This window comes from Phyllobates terribilis, unplaced genomic scaffold, assembly GCF_046119375.1.
Source record: "Phyllobates terribilis strain yellow unplaced genomic scaffold, ASM4611937v1 Scaffold_1__5_contigs__length_1240528914, whole genome shotgun sequence".
NCBI lineage: Eukaryota > Metazoa > Chordata > Amphibia > Anura > Dendrobatidae > Phyllobates > Phyllobates terribilis.
In genome coordinates, this window is record NW_027362761.1 from 662,132,820 (window position 1) to 662,144,569 (window position 11,750).

The following is an 11,750-nucleotide window of genomic DNA, read 5'->3' on the forward strand; positions in this document are numbered from 1 at the left end:
TAGGAAGAGACTTGCAGGTCACAGTAGCTTAACAAGACGGTTTAAATGCCCCTTGGAAGAGACGAGCAGGTCGTAGTAGCTTAAAAAGACGGTTTAAATGACCCTTGGAAGAGACGTGCAGGTCGCAGTAGCTTAACAAGAGGGTTTAAATGCCCCTTGGAAGAGACGTGCAGGTCGCAGTAGCTTAACAAGACTGTTTAAATGCCCCTTGGAAGAGCGGTGGAGGTCGCAGTAGCTTAACAAGACAGTTTAAATGCCCCTTGGAAGAGGCGTGCAGGTCACAGTAGCTTAATAAGACGGTTTAAATGCCCCTTGGAAGAGACGAGCAGGTCGCAGTAGCTTAACAAGATGGTTTAAATGCCCCTTGGAAGAGACGTGCAGGTCGCAGTAGCTTAACAGTACGGTTTAAATGCCCCTTGGAAAAGTGGTGCAGGTTACAGTAGCTTAACAATACGATTTAAATGCCCCTTGGAAGAGACATGCAAGTCGCAGTAGCTTAAAAAGATGGTTTAAATGCGCCTAGGAAGAGACTTGCAGGTCACAGTAGCTTAACAAGACGGTTTAAATGCCCCTTGGAAGAGACGAGCAGGTCGTAGTAGCTTAAAAAGACGGTTTAAATGACCCTTGGAAGAGACGTGCAGGTCGCAGTAGCTTAACAAGAGGGTTTAAATGCCCCTTGGAAGAGACGTGCAGGTCGCAGTAGCTTAACAAGACTGTTTAAATGCCCCTTGGAAGAGCGGTGGAGGTCGCAGTAGCTTAACAAGACAGTTTAAATGCCCCTTGGAAGAGGCGTGCAGGTCACAGTAGCTTAATAAGACGGTTTAAATGCCCCTTGGAAGAGATGTGCCGGTCGCAGTAGCTTAATAAGACGGTTTAAATGCCCCTTGGAAGAGAGGTGAAGGTCGGCTTAGCTTAACAAGACAGTTTAAATGCCCCTTGGAAGAGACGTGCAGATCGGAGTAGCTTAACAAGACGGTTTAAATGCCAGTTGGAAGAGACATGCAGGTCCCAGTAACTTAAGAAGACGGTTTAAATGCCCCTTGGAATAGACGTGCAGGTCGCAGTAGCTTAACAAGACGGTTTAAATGCCCCTTGGAAAAGTGGTGGAGGTTACAGTAGCTTAACAAGACGGTTTAAATGCCCCTTGGAAGAGACGTGCAAGTCGCAGTAGCTTAAAAAGAAGGTTTAAATGCGCCTTGGAAGAGACGTGCAGGTCGCAGTAGCTTAACAAGACTGTTTAAATGCCCCTTGGAAGAGACGAGCAGGTCGCAGTAGCTTAACAAGACGGCTTAAATGCCCCTTGGAAGAGACGTGAAGGTCGCAGTAACTTAACAAGACGGTTTAAATCCCCCTTGGAAGAGACGTGCAGGTCGCAGAAGCTTAACAAGAGGGTTTAAATGCCCCTTGGAATAGGCTTTCAGGTCGCAGTAGCTTACCAAGACGGTTTAAATGCCCCTTGGAAGAGACGTGCAGGTCGCAGTAGCTTAACAAGACGGTTTAAATGCCCCTTGGACGAGACGTGCAGGTCGCAGTAGCTTAACAAGACGGTTTAAATGCCCCTTGGAAGAGACGTGCAGGTCGCAGAAGCTTAGCAAGACGATTTAAATCCCGCTTGTAAGAGACGTGCAGGTCGCAGTAGCTTAACAAGACGGTTTAAATGCCCCTTGGAAAAGTGGTGGAGGTTACAGTAGCTTAACAAGATGGTTTAAATGCCCCTTGGAAGAGACGTGCAAGTCGCAGTAGCTTAAAAAGAAGGTTTAAATGCGCTTTGGAAGAGACGTGCAGGTCGCAGTAGCTTAACAAGATGGTTTAAATGCCCCTTGGAAGATCCGAGCAGGTCGCAGTAGCTTAACAAGAAGGTTTAAATGCCCCTTGGAAGAGACGTGCAGGTCGCAGTAGCTGAACAAGAAGGTTTAAATGCCCCTTGGAAGAGACGAGCAGGTCGCAGTAGCTTAACAAGAGGGTTTAAATGCCCCTTTCAAGAGACGTGCAGGTCGCAGGAGCTTAACAAGACGGTTTAAATGCCCCTTGGAAGAGACGTGCAGGTCGCAGTAGCTTAACAAGATAGTTTAAATGCCCCTTGGAAGAGCGGTGAAGGTCGCAGTAGCTTAACAAGACGGTTTAAATGCCCCTTGGAAGAGACGTGCAGGTCGCAGTAGCTTAACAAGACTGTTGAGATGCCCCTTGGAAAAGTGGTGGAGGTTACAGTAGCTTAACAAGACGGTTTAAATGCCCCTTGGAAAAGTGGTGGAGGTTACAGTAGCTTAACAGGACGGTTTAAATGCCCCTTGGAAGAGCGGTGAAGGTCGCAGTGGCTTAACAAGACGGTTTAAATGCGCCTTGGAAGAGACGTGCAGGTCGCAGTAGTTTAACAAGACGGTTTAAATACCCCTTGGAATAGGCTTTCAGGTCGCAGTAGCTTACCAAGACAGTTTAAATGCCCCTTGGAAGAGACGTGCAGGTCGCAGTAGCTTAAAAAGACGGTTTAAATGCCCCTTGGAAGAGACATGCAGGTCGCAGTAGCTTAACAAGACGGTTTAAATGCCCCTTGAAAAAGTGGTGGAGGTTACAGTAGCTTAACAAGACGGTTTAAATGCCCATTGGAAGAGAAGTGCAAGTCGCAGTTGCTTAAAAAGACGGTTTAAATGTGCCTTGGAAGAGACGTGCAGGTCGCAGTAGCTTAACAAGACGGTTTAAATGCCCCTTGGAAGAGACGAGCAGGTCGCAGTAGCTTAACAAGACGGTTTAAATGCCCCTTGGAAGAGCGGTGAAGGTCGCAGTGGCTTAACAAGACGGTTTAAATGCACCTTGGAAGAGACGTGCAAGTCGCAGTAGCTTAACAAGACGGTTTAAATACCCCTTGGAATAGGCTTGCAGGTCGCAGTAGCTTACCAAGACAGTTTAAATGCCCCTTGGAAGAGACGTGCAGGTCGCAGTAGCTTAAAAAGACGGTTTAAATGCCCCTTGGAAGAGACATGCAGGTCGCAGTAGCTTAACAAGACGGTGTAAATGCCCCTTGGAAAAGTGGTGGAGGTTACAGTAGCTTAACAAGACGGTTTAAATGCCCATTGGAAGAGAAGTGCAGGTCGCAGTTGCTTAAAAAGACGGTTTAAATGTGCCTTGGAAGAGACGTGCAGGTCGCAGTAGCTTAACAAGATGGTTTAAATGCCTCTTGGAAGAGACGAGCAGGTCGCAGTAGCTTAACAAGACGGTTTAAATGCCCCTTGGAAGAGACGTGCAGGTCGCAGAAGCTTAACAAGACGGTTTAAATCCCACTTGTAAGAGACGTGCAGGTCTCAGTAGCTTAAGAAGACGGTTTAAATGCCCCTTGGAAGAGACGTGCAGGTCGCAGTAGCTTACAAAGACGGTTTAAATGCCCATTGGAGGAGACGTGCAAGTCGCAGTTGCTTAAAAAGACGGTTTAAATGCCCCTTGGAATAGGCTTGCAGGTCGCAGTAGCTTACCAAGACGGTTTAAATGCCCCTTGGAAGAGACGTGCAGGTCGCAGTAGCTTAAGAAGATGGTTTAAATGCCCCTTGGAAGAGCGGTGGAGGTCGCAGTAGCTTAACAAGACAGTTTAAATGCCCCTTGGAAGAGACGAGCAGTTCGCAGTAGCTTAACAAGACGGTTTAAATGCCCCTTGGAAGAGACGTGCAGGTCGCAGAAGCTTAACAAGACGGTTTAAATCCCCCTTGTAAGAGACGAGCAGGTCGCAGTAGCTTAACAAGAGTATTTAAATGCCCCTTGGAATAGGCTTGCAGGTCGCAGTAGCTTAACAAGACGGTTTAAATGCCCCTTGGAAGAGACGTGCAGGTCGCAGTAGCTTACCAAGACGGTTTAAATGCCCATTGGAGGAGACGTGCAGGTCGCAGTAGCTTAACAAGACGGTTTAAATGCCCCTTGGAAGAGACGTGCAGGTCTCAGTAGCTTAACAAGACGGTTTAAATGCCCCTTGGAAGAGACGAGCAGGTCGCAGTAGCTTAACTAGACAGTTTAAATGCCCCTTGGAAGAGACGTGCAGGTCGCAGAAGCTTAACAAGACAGTTTAAATGCCCCTTGGAAGAGACGAGCAGGTCGCAGTAGCTTAACAAGAGTGTTTAAATGCTCCTTTGAATAGGCTTGCAGGTCGCAGTAGCTTAACAAGACGGTTTAAATGCCCCTTGGAAGAGACGTGCAAGTCGCAGTTGCTTAAAAAGACGGTTTAAATGCCCCTTGGAAGAGACATGCAGGTCGCAGTAGCTGAACAAGACGGTTTAAATGCCCCTTGGAATAGCGGTGGAGGTCGCAGTAGCTTAACAAGACAGTTTAAATGCCCCTTGGAAGAGACGTGCAGGTCGCAGTAGCTTAACAAGTAGGTTTAAATGCCATTTGGAAGAGATGTGCATGTCGCAGTAGCTTAATAAGACGGTTTAAATGCCCCTTGGAAGAGAGGTGGAGGTCGCAGTAGCTTAACAAGACAGTTTAAATGCCCCTTGGAAGAGACGCGCAGGTCGCAGTAGCTTAACAAGACAGTTTAAAAGCCCCTTGCAGGAGACGAGCAGGTCGCAGTAGCTTAACAAGACGGTTTAAATGCCCCTTGGAAGAGACGTGCAGGTCGCAGAAGCTTAAGAAGACGGATTAAATCCCCCTTGTAAGAGACGAGCAGGTCGCAGTAGCTTAACAAGAGTGTTTAAATGCCCCTTGGAAAAGGTTTGCAAGTCGCAGTAGCTTAACAAGAGTGTTTAAATGCCCCTTGAAAAAGGTTTACAGGTCGCAGTAGCTTAACAAGACGGTTTAAATGCCGCTTGGAAGAGACGTGCAGGTCGCAGTAGCTTACCAAGACGGTTTAAATGCCCATTGGAGGAGACGTGCAAGTCGCAGTTGCTTTAAAAGACGGTTTAAATGCCCCTTGTCAGAGACGAACAGGTCGCAGTAGCTTAACAAGACGGTTTAAATGCCCCTTGGAAGAGACGTGAAGGTCGCAGTAGCTTAACAAGACGGTTTAAATGCCCCTTGGAAGAGACGTGCAGTTCGCAGTAGCTTAACAAGACGGTTTAAATGCCCCTTGGAAGAGACGAGCAGGTTGCAGTAGCTTAACAAGATGGTTTAAATGCCCCTTGGAAGAGTTGTGCAGGTCGCAGAAGCTTAACAAGATGGTTTAAATCACCCTTGTAAGAGACGTGCAGGTTGCAGTAGCTTAACAAGAGTGTTTAAATGCCCCTTGGAATAGGCTTGCAGGTCGCAATAGCTTACCAAGACGGTTTAAATGCCCCTTCTAAGAGACGTGCAGGTCGCAGTAGCTTAACAAGACGGTTTAAATGCCCCTTGGAAGAGCGGTGGAGGTCGCAGTAGCTTAACAAGACAGTTTAAATGCCCCTTGGAAGAGACGTGCAGGTCGCAGTAGCTTAACAAGACTTTTTAAATGCCCCTTGGAAGAGATGTGCAGGTCGCAGTAGCTTAATAAGACGGTTTAAATGCCCCTTGGAAGAGAGGTGTAGGTCGCAGTAGCTTTACAAGACAGTTTAAATGCCCCTTGGAAGAGACGTGCAGGTCGTAGTAGCTTAACAAGAGGGTTTAAATGCCCCTTCCAAGAGATGTGCAGGTCGCAGGATCTTAAGAAGAGGGTTTAAATGCCCCTTGGAAGAGCGGTGAATTTCGCAGTAGCTCAACAAGACAGTTTAAATGCCCCTTGGAAGAGACGTGCAGGTCGCAGTAGCTTAACAAGACGGTTTAAATGCCCATTGGAAGAGACGTGCAGGTCGCAGTAGCTTAACAAGACTGTTGAGATGCCCCTTGGAAAAGTGGTGGAGGTTACAGTAGCTTAACAAGACGGTTTAAATGCCCCTTGGAAAAGTGGTGGAGGTTACAGTAGCTTAACAAGAAGGTTTAAATGGCTCTTGGAAGAGACGTGCAAGTCGCAGTAGCTTAAACAGACGGTTTAAGTGCGCCTTGGAAGAGACGTGCAGGTCGCAGTAGCTTAACAAGATGGTTTAAATTCTCCTTGGAAGAGACGAGCAGGTCGCAGTAGCTTAACAAGACGGTTTAAATGCCCTTTGGAAGAGATGTGCAGGTCGCAGTAGCTTAATAAGACGGTTTAAATGCCCCTTGGAAGAGAGGTGGAGGTCGCTGTAGCTTAACAAGACAGATTTAATGCCCCTTGGAAGAGACGTGCAGGTCGCAGTAGCTTAACAAGACGGTTTAAATGCCCCTTGCAAGAGACGAGCAGGTCGCAGTAGCTTAACAAGACGGTTTAAATGCCCCTTGGAAGAGACGTGCAGGTCGCAGAAGCTTAACAAGACGGTTTAAATCACCCTTGTAAGAGACGTGCAGGTCGCAGTAGCTTAACAAGAGTGTTTAAATGCCCCTTTGAATAGGTTTGCAGGTCGCAGTAGCTTAAGAAGATGGTATAAATGCCCCTTGGAAGAGACGTGCAGGTCGCAGTAGCTTATCAAGACGGTTTAAATGCCCATTGGAGGAGACGTGCAAGTCGCAGTTGCTTAAAAAGACGGTTTAAATGCCCCTTGGAAGAGACAAACAGGTCGCAGTAGCTTAACAAGATGGTTTAAATGCCCCTTGGAAGAGATGTGCAGGTCGCAGAAGCTTAACAAGACGGTTTAATGCCCCTTGGAAGAGATGTGCAGGTCACAGTAGCTTAACAAGACGGATTAAATCACCCTTGTAAGAGACGTGCAGGTCGCAGTAGCTTAACAAGAGTGTTTAAATGCCCCTTGGAAAAGGCTTGCAGGTCGCAGTAGCTTACCAAGATGGTTTAAATGCCCCTTGGAAGAGACGTGCAGGTCACAGTAGCTTAACAAGACGGTTTAAATGCCCCTTGGAAGAGCGGTGGAGGTCGCAGTAGCTTAACAAGACTTTTTAAATCCCCCTTGTAAGAGACGTGCAGGTCGCAGTAGCTTAACAAGACAGTTTAAATCCCCCTTGTAAGAGACGTGCAGGTCGCAGAAGCTTAACAAGACGGTTTAAATCCCCCTTGTAAGAGACGTGCAGGTCGCAGTAGCTTAACAAGAGTGTTTAAATGCCCCTTGGAATAGGCTTGCAGGTCGCAGTAGCTTACCAAGACGGTTTAAATGCCCCTTGGAAGAGACGTGCAGGTCGCAGTTGCTTAACAAGACAGTTTAAATGCCCCTTGGAAGAGCGGTGGAGGTCGCAGTAGCTTAACAAGACAGTTTAAATGCCCCTTGGAAGAGACGTGCAGGTCGCAGTAGCTTAACCAGACGGTTTAAATGCCCTTTGGAAGAGATGTGCAGGTCGCAGTAGCTTAATAAGACAGTTTAAATGCCCCTTGGAAGAGAGGTGGAGGTCGCAGTAGCTTAACAAGACAGTTTAAATGCCCCTTGGAAGAGACGTGCAGGTCGCAGTAGCTTAACAAGACGGTTTAAATGCCCCTTGCAAGAGACGAGCAGGTCGCAGTAGCTTAACAAAACGGTTTAAATGCCCCTTGGAAGAGACGTGCAGGTCGCAGAAGCTTAACAAGACGGTTTAAATCCCCCTTGTAAGAGACGAGCAGGTCGCAGTAGCTTAACAAGAGTGTTTAAATGCCCCTTGCAATAGGCTTGCAGGTCGCAGTAGCTTAACAAGACGGTTTAAATGCCCCTTGGAAGAGACGTGCAGGTCGCAGTAGCTTACCAAGACGGTTTAAATGCCCATTGGAGGAGACGTGCAAGTCGCAGTTGCTTAAAAAGACGGTTTAAATGCCCCTTGGAAGAGACGAACAGGTCGCAGTAGCTTAACAAGCTGGTTTAAATGCCCCTTGGAAGAGACGTGCAGGTCGCAGTAGCATAACAAGAGTGTTTAAATGCCCCTTGCAATAGGCTTGCAGGTCGCAGTAGCTTAACAAGACGGTTTAAATGCCCCTTGGAAGAGACGTGCAGGTCGCAGTAGCTTACCAAGACGGTTTAAATGCCCATTGGAGGAGACGTGCAAGTCGCAGTTGCTTAAAAAGACGGTTTAAATGCCCCTTGGAAGAGACGAACAGGTCGCAGTAGCTTAACAAGATGGTTTAAATGCCCCTTGGAAGAGACGTGCAGGTCGCAGTAGCATAACAAGACGGTTTAAATGCCCCTTGGAAGAGACGTGCAGGTCGCAGTAGCTTAACAAGACGGTTTAAATGCCCCTTGGAAGAGACGAGCAGGTCGCAGTAGCTGAACTAGATGGTTTAAATGCCCCTTGGAAGAGACGTGCAGGTCGCAGAAGCTTAACAAGACGGTTTAAATCACCCTTGTAAGAGACGTGCAGATCGCAGTAGCTTAACAAGAATGTTTAAATGCCCCTTGGAATAGGCTTGCAGGTCGCAGTAGCTTACCAAGACGGTTTAAATGCCCCTTGGAAGAGACGTGCAGGTCGCAGTTGCTTAACAAGACGGTTTAAATGCCCCCTTGGAAGAGCGGTGGAGGTCGCAGTAGCTTAACAAGACAGTTTAAATGCCCCTTGGAAGAGACGTGCAGGTGGCAGTAGCTTAACAAGACGGTTTAAATGCCCCTTGCAAGAGATGAGCAGGTCGCAGTAGCTTAACAAGACGGTTTAAATGCCCCTTGGAAGAGACGTGCAGGTCGCAGAAGCTTAACAAGACGGTTTAAATCCCCCTTGTAAGAGACGTGCAGGTCGCAGTAGCTTAACAAGAGTGTTTAAATGCCCCTTGGAATAGGCTTGCAGGTCGCAGTAGCTTACCAAGACGGTTTAAATGCCCCTTGGAAGAGACGTGCAGGTCGCAGTAGCTTAACAAGACGGTTTAAATGCCCTTTGGAAGAGATGTGCAGGTCGCAGCAGCTTAATAAGACGGTTTAAATGCCCCTTGGAAGAGAGATGGAGGTCGCAGTAGCTTAACAAGACAGTTTAAATGCCCCTTGGAAGAGACGTGCAGGTCGCAGTAGCTTAACAAGACGGTTTAAATGCCCCTTGCAAGAGACGAGCAGGTCGCAGTAGCTTAACAAGACGGTTTAAATGCCCCTTGGAAGAGACGTGCAGGTCGCAGAAGCTTAACAAGACGGTTTAAATCCCCCTTGTAAGAGACGAGCAGATCGCAGTAGCTTAACAAGAGTATTTAAATGCCCCTTGGAATAGGCTTGCAGGTCGCAGTAGCTTAACTAGACGGTTTAAATGCCCCTTGGAAGAGACGTGCAGGTCGCAGTAGCTTACCAAGACGGTTTAAATGCCCATTGGAGAAGACGTGCAAGTCGCAGTTGCTTAAAAAGACGGCTTAAATGCCCCTTGGAAGAGACGAACAGGTCGCAGTAGCTTAACAAGACGGTTTAAATGCCCCTTGGAAGAGACGTGCAGGTCGCAGTAGCTTAACAAGACGGTTTAAATGCCCCTTGGAAGAGACGTGCAGGTCGCAGTAGCTTAACAAGACGGTTTAAATGCCCCTTGGAAGAGACGAGCAGGTCGCAGTAGCTTAACTAGACAGTTTAAATACCCCTTGGAAGAGACGTACAGGTCGCAGAAGTTTAACAAGACGGTTTAAATCACCCTTGTAAGAGACGTGCAGGTCGCAGTAGCTTAACAAGAGTGTTTAAATGCCCCTTGGAAAAGGCTTGCAGGTCGCAGTAGCTTACCAAGACGGTTTAAATGCCACTTGGAAGAGACGTGCAGGTCGCAGTAGCTTAACAAGACGGTTTAAATGCCATTTGGAAGAGATGTGCAGGTCGCAGTAGCTTAATAAGACGGTTTAAATGCCCCTTGGAAGAGGGGTGGAGGTCGCAGTAGCTTAACAAGACAGTTTAAATGCCCCTTGGAAGAGACGTGCAGGTCGCAGTAGCTTAACAAGACGGTTTAAAAGCCCCTTGCAAGAGACGAGCAGGTCGCAGTAGCTTAACAAGACGGTTTAAATGCCCCTTGAAAGAGACGTGCAGGTCGCAGAATCTTAAGAAGACGGATTAAATCCCCCTTGTAAGAGTCGAGTAGGTCGCAGTAGCTTAACAAGAGTGTTTAAATTCCCCTTGGAAAAGGTTTGCAGGTCGCAGTAGCTTACCAAGACGGTTTAAATGCCCATTGGAGGAGACGTGCAAGTCGCAGTTGCTTTAAAAGACGGTTTAAATGCCCCTTGTCAGAGACGAACAGGTCGCAGTAGCTTAACAAGACGGTTTAAATGCCCCTTGGAAGAGACGTGCAGGTCGCAGTAGCTTAACAAGACGGTTTAAATGCCCCTTGGAAGAGACGTGCAGTTCGCAGTAGCTTAACAAGACGGTTTAAGTGCCCCTTGGAAGAGACGAGCAGGTCGCAGTAGCTTAACAAGATGGTTTAAATGCACCTTGGAAGAGATGTGCAGGTCGCAGAAGCTTAACAAGACGGTTTAAATCACCCTTGTAAGAGACGTGCAGGTCGCAGTAGCTTAACAAGACGGTTTAAATGCCCCTTGGAAGAGACGTGCAGTTCGCAGTAGCTTAACAAGACGGTTTAAATGCCCCTTGGAAGAGACGAGCAGGTCGCAGTAGCTTAACAAGAGTGTTTAAATGCCCCTTGGAATAGGCTTGCAGGTCGCAATAGCTTACCAAGACGGTTTAAATGCCCCTTAGAAGAGACGTGCAGGTCGCAGTAGCTTAACAAGACGGTTTAAATGCCCCTTGCAAGAGACGAGCAGGTCGCAGTAGCTTAACAAGACAGTTTAAATGCCCCTTGGAAGAGACGTGCAGGTCGCAGAAGCTTAACAAGACGGTTTAAATCCCCCTTGTAAGAGACGAGCAGATCGCAGTAGCTTAACAAGAGTATTTAAATGCCCCTTGGAATAGGCTTGCAGGTCGCAGTAGCTTAACAAGACGGTTTAAATGCCCCTTGGAAGAGACGTGCAGGTCGCAGTAGCTTACCAAGACGGTTTAAATGCCCATTGGAGAAGACGTGCAAGTCGCAGTTGCTTAAAACGACGGTTTAAATGCCCCTTGGAAGAGACGAGCAGGTCGCAGTAGCTTAACTAGACAGTTTAAATACACCTTGGAAGAGACGTACAGGTCGCAGAAGTTTAACAAGACGGTTTAAATCACCCTTGTAAGAGACGTGCAGGTCGCAGTAGCTTAACAAGAGTGTTTAAATGCCCCTTGGAAAAGGCTTGCAGGTCGCAGTAGCTTACCAAGACGGTTTAAATGTCCCTTGGAAGAGACGTGCAGGTCGCAGTAGCTTAACAAGACGGTTTAAATGCCCCTTGGAAGAGCAGTGGAGGTCGCAGTAGCTTAACAAGACAGTTTAAATGCCCCTTGGAAGAGACGTGCAGGTCGCAGTAGCTTAACAAGACGGTTTAAATGCCATTTGGAAGAGATGTGCAGGTCGCAGTAGCTTAATAAGACAGTTTAAATGCCCCTTGGAAGAGAGGTGGAGGTCGCAGTAGCTTAACAAGACAGTTTAAATGCCCCTTGGAAGAGACGTGCAGGTCGCAGTAGCTTAACAAGACGGTTTAAAAGCCCCTTGCAAGAGACGAGCAGGTCGCAGTAGCTTAACAAGACGGTTTAAATGCCCCTTGGAAGAGACGTGCAGGTCGCAGAAGCTTAAGAAGACGGATTAAATCCCCCTTGTAAGAGACGAGTAGGTCGCAGTAGCTTAACAAGAGTGTTTAAATTCCCCTTGGAAAAGGTTTGCAGGTCGCAGTAGCTTAACAAGACGGTTTAAATGCCCCTTGGAAGAGACTTGCAGGTCGCAGTAGCTTACCAAGACGGTTTAAATGCCCATTGGAGGAGACGTGCAAGTCGCAGTTGCTTTAAAAGACGGTTTAAATGCCCCTTGTCAGAGACGAACAGGTCGCAGTAGCTTAACAAGACGGTTTAAATGCC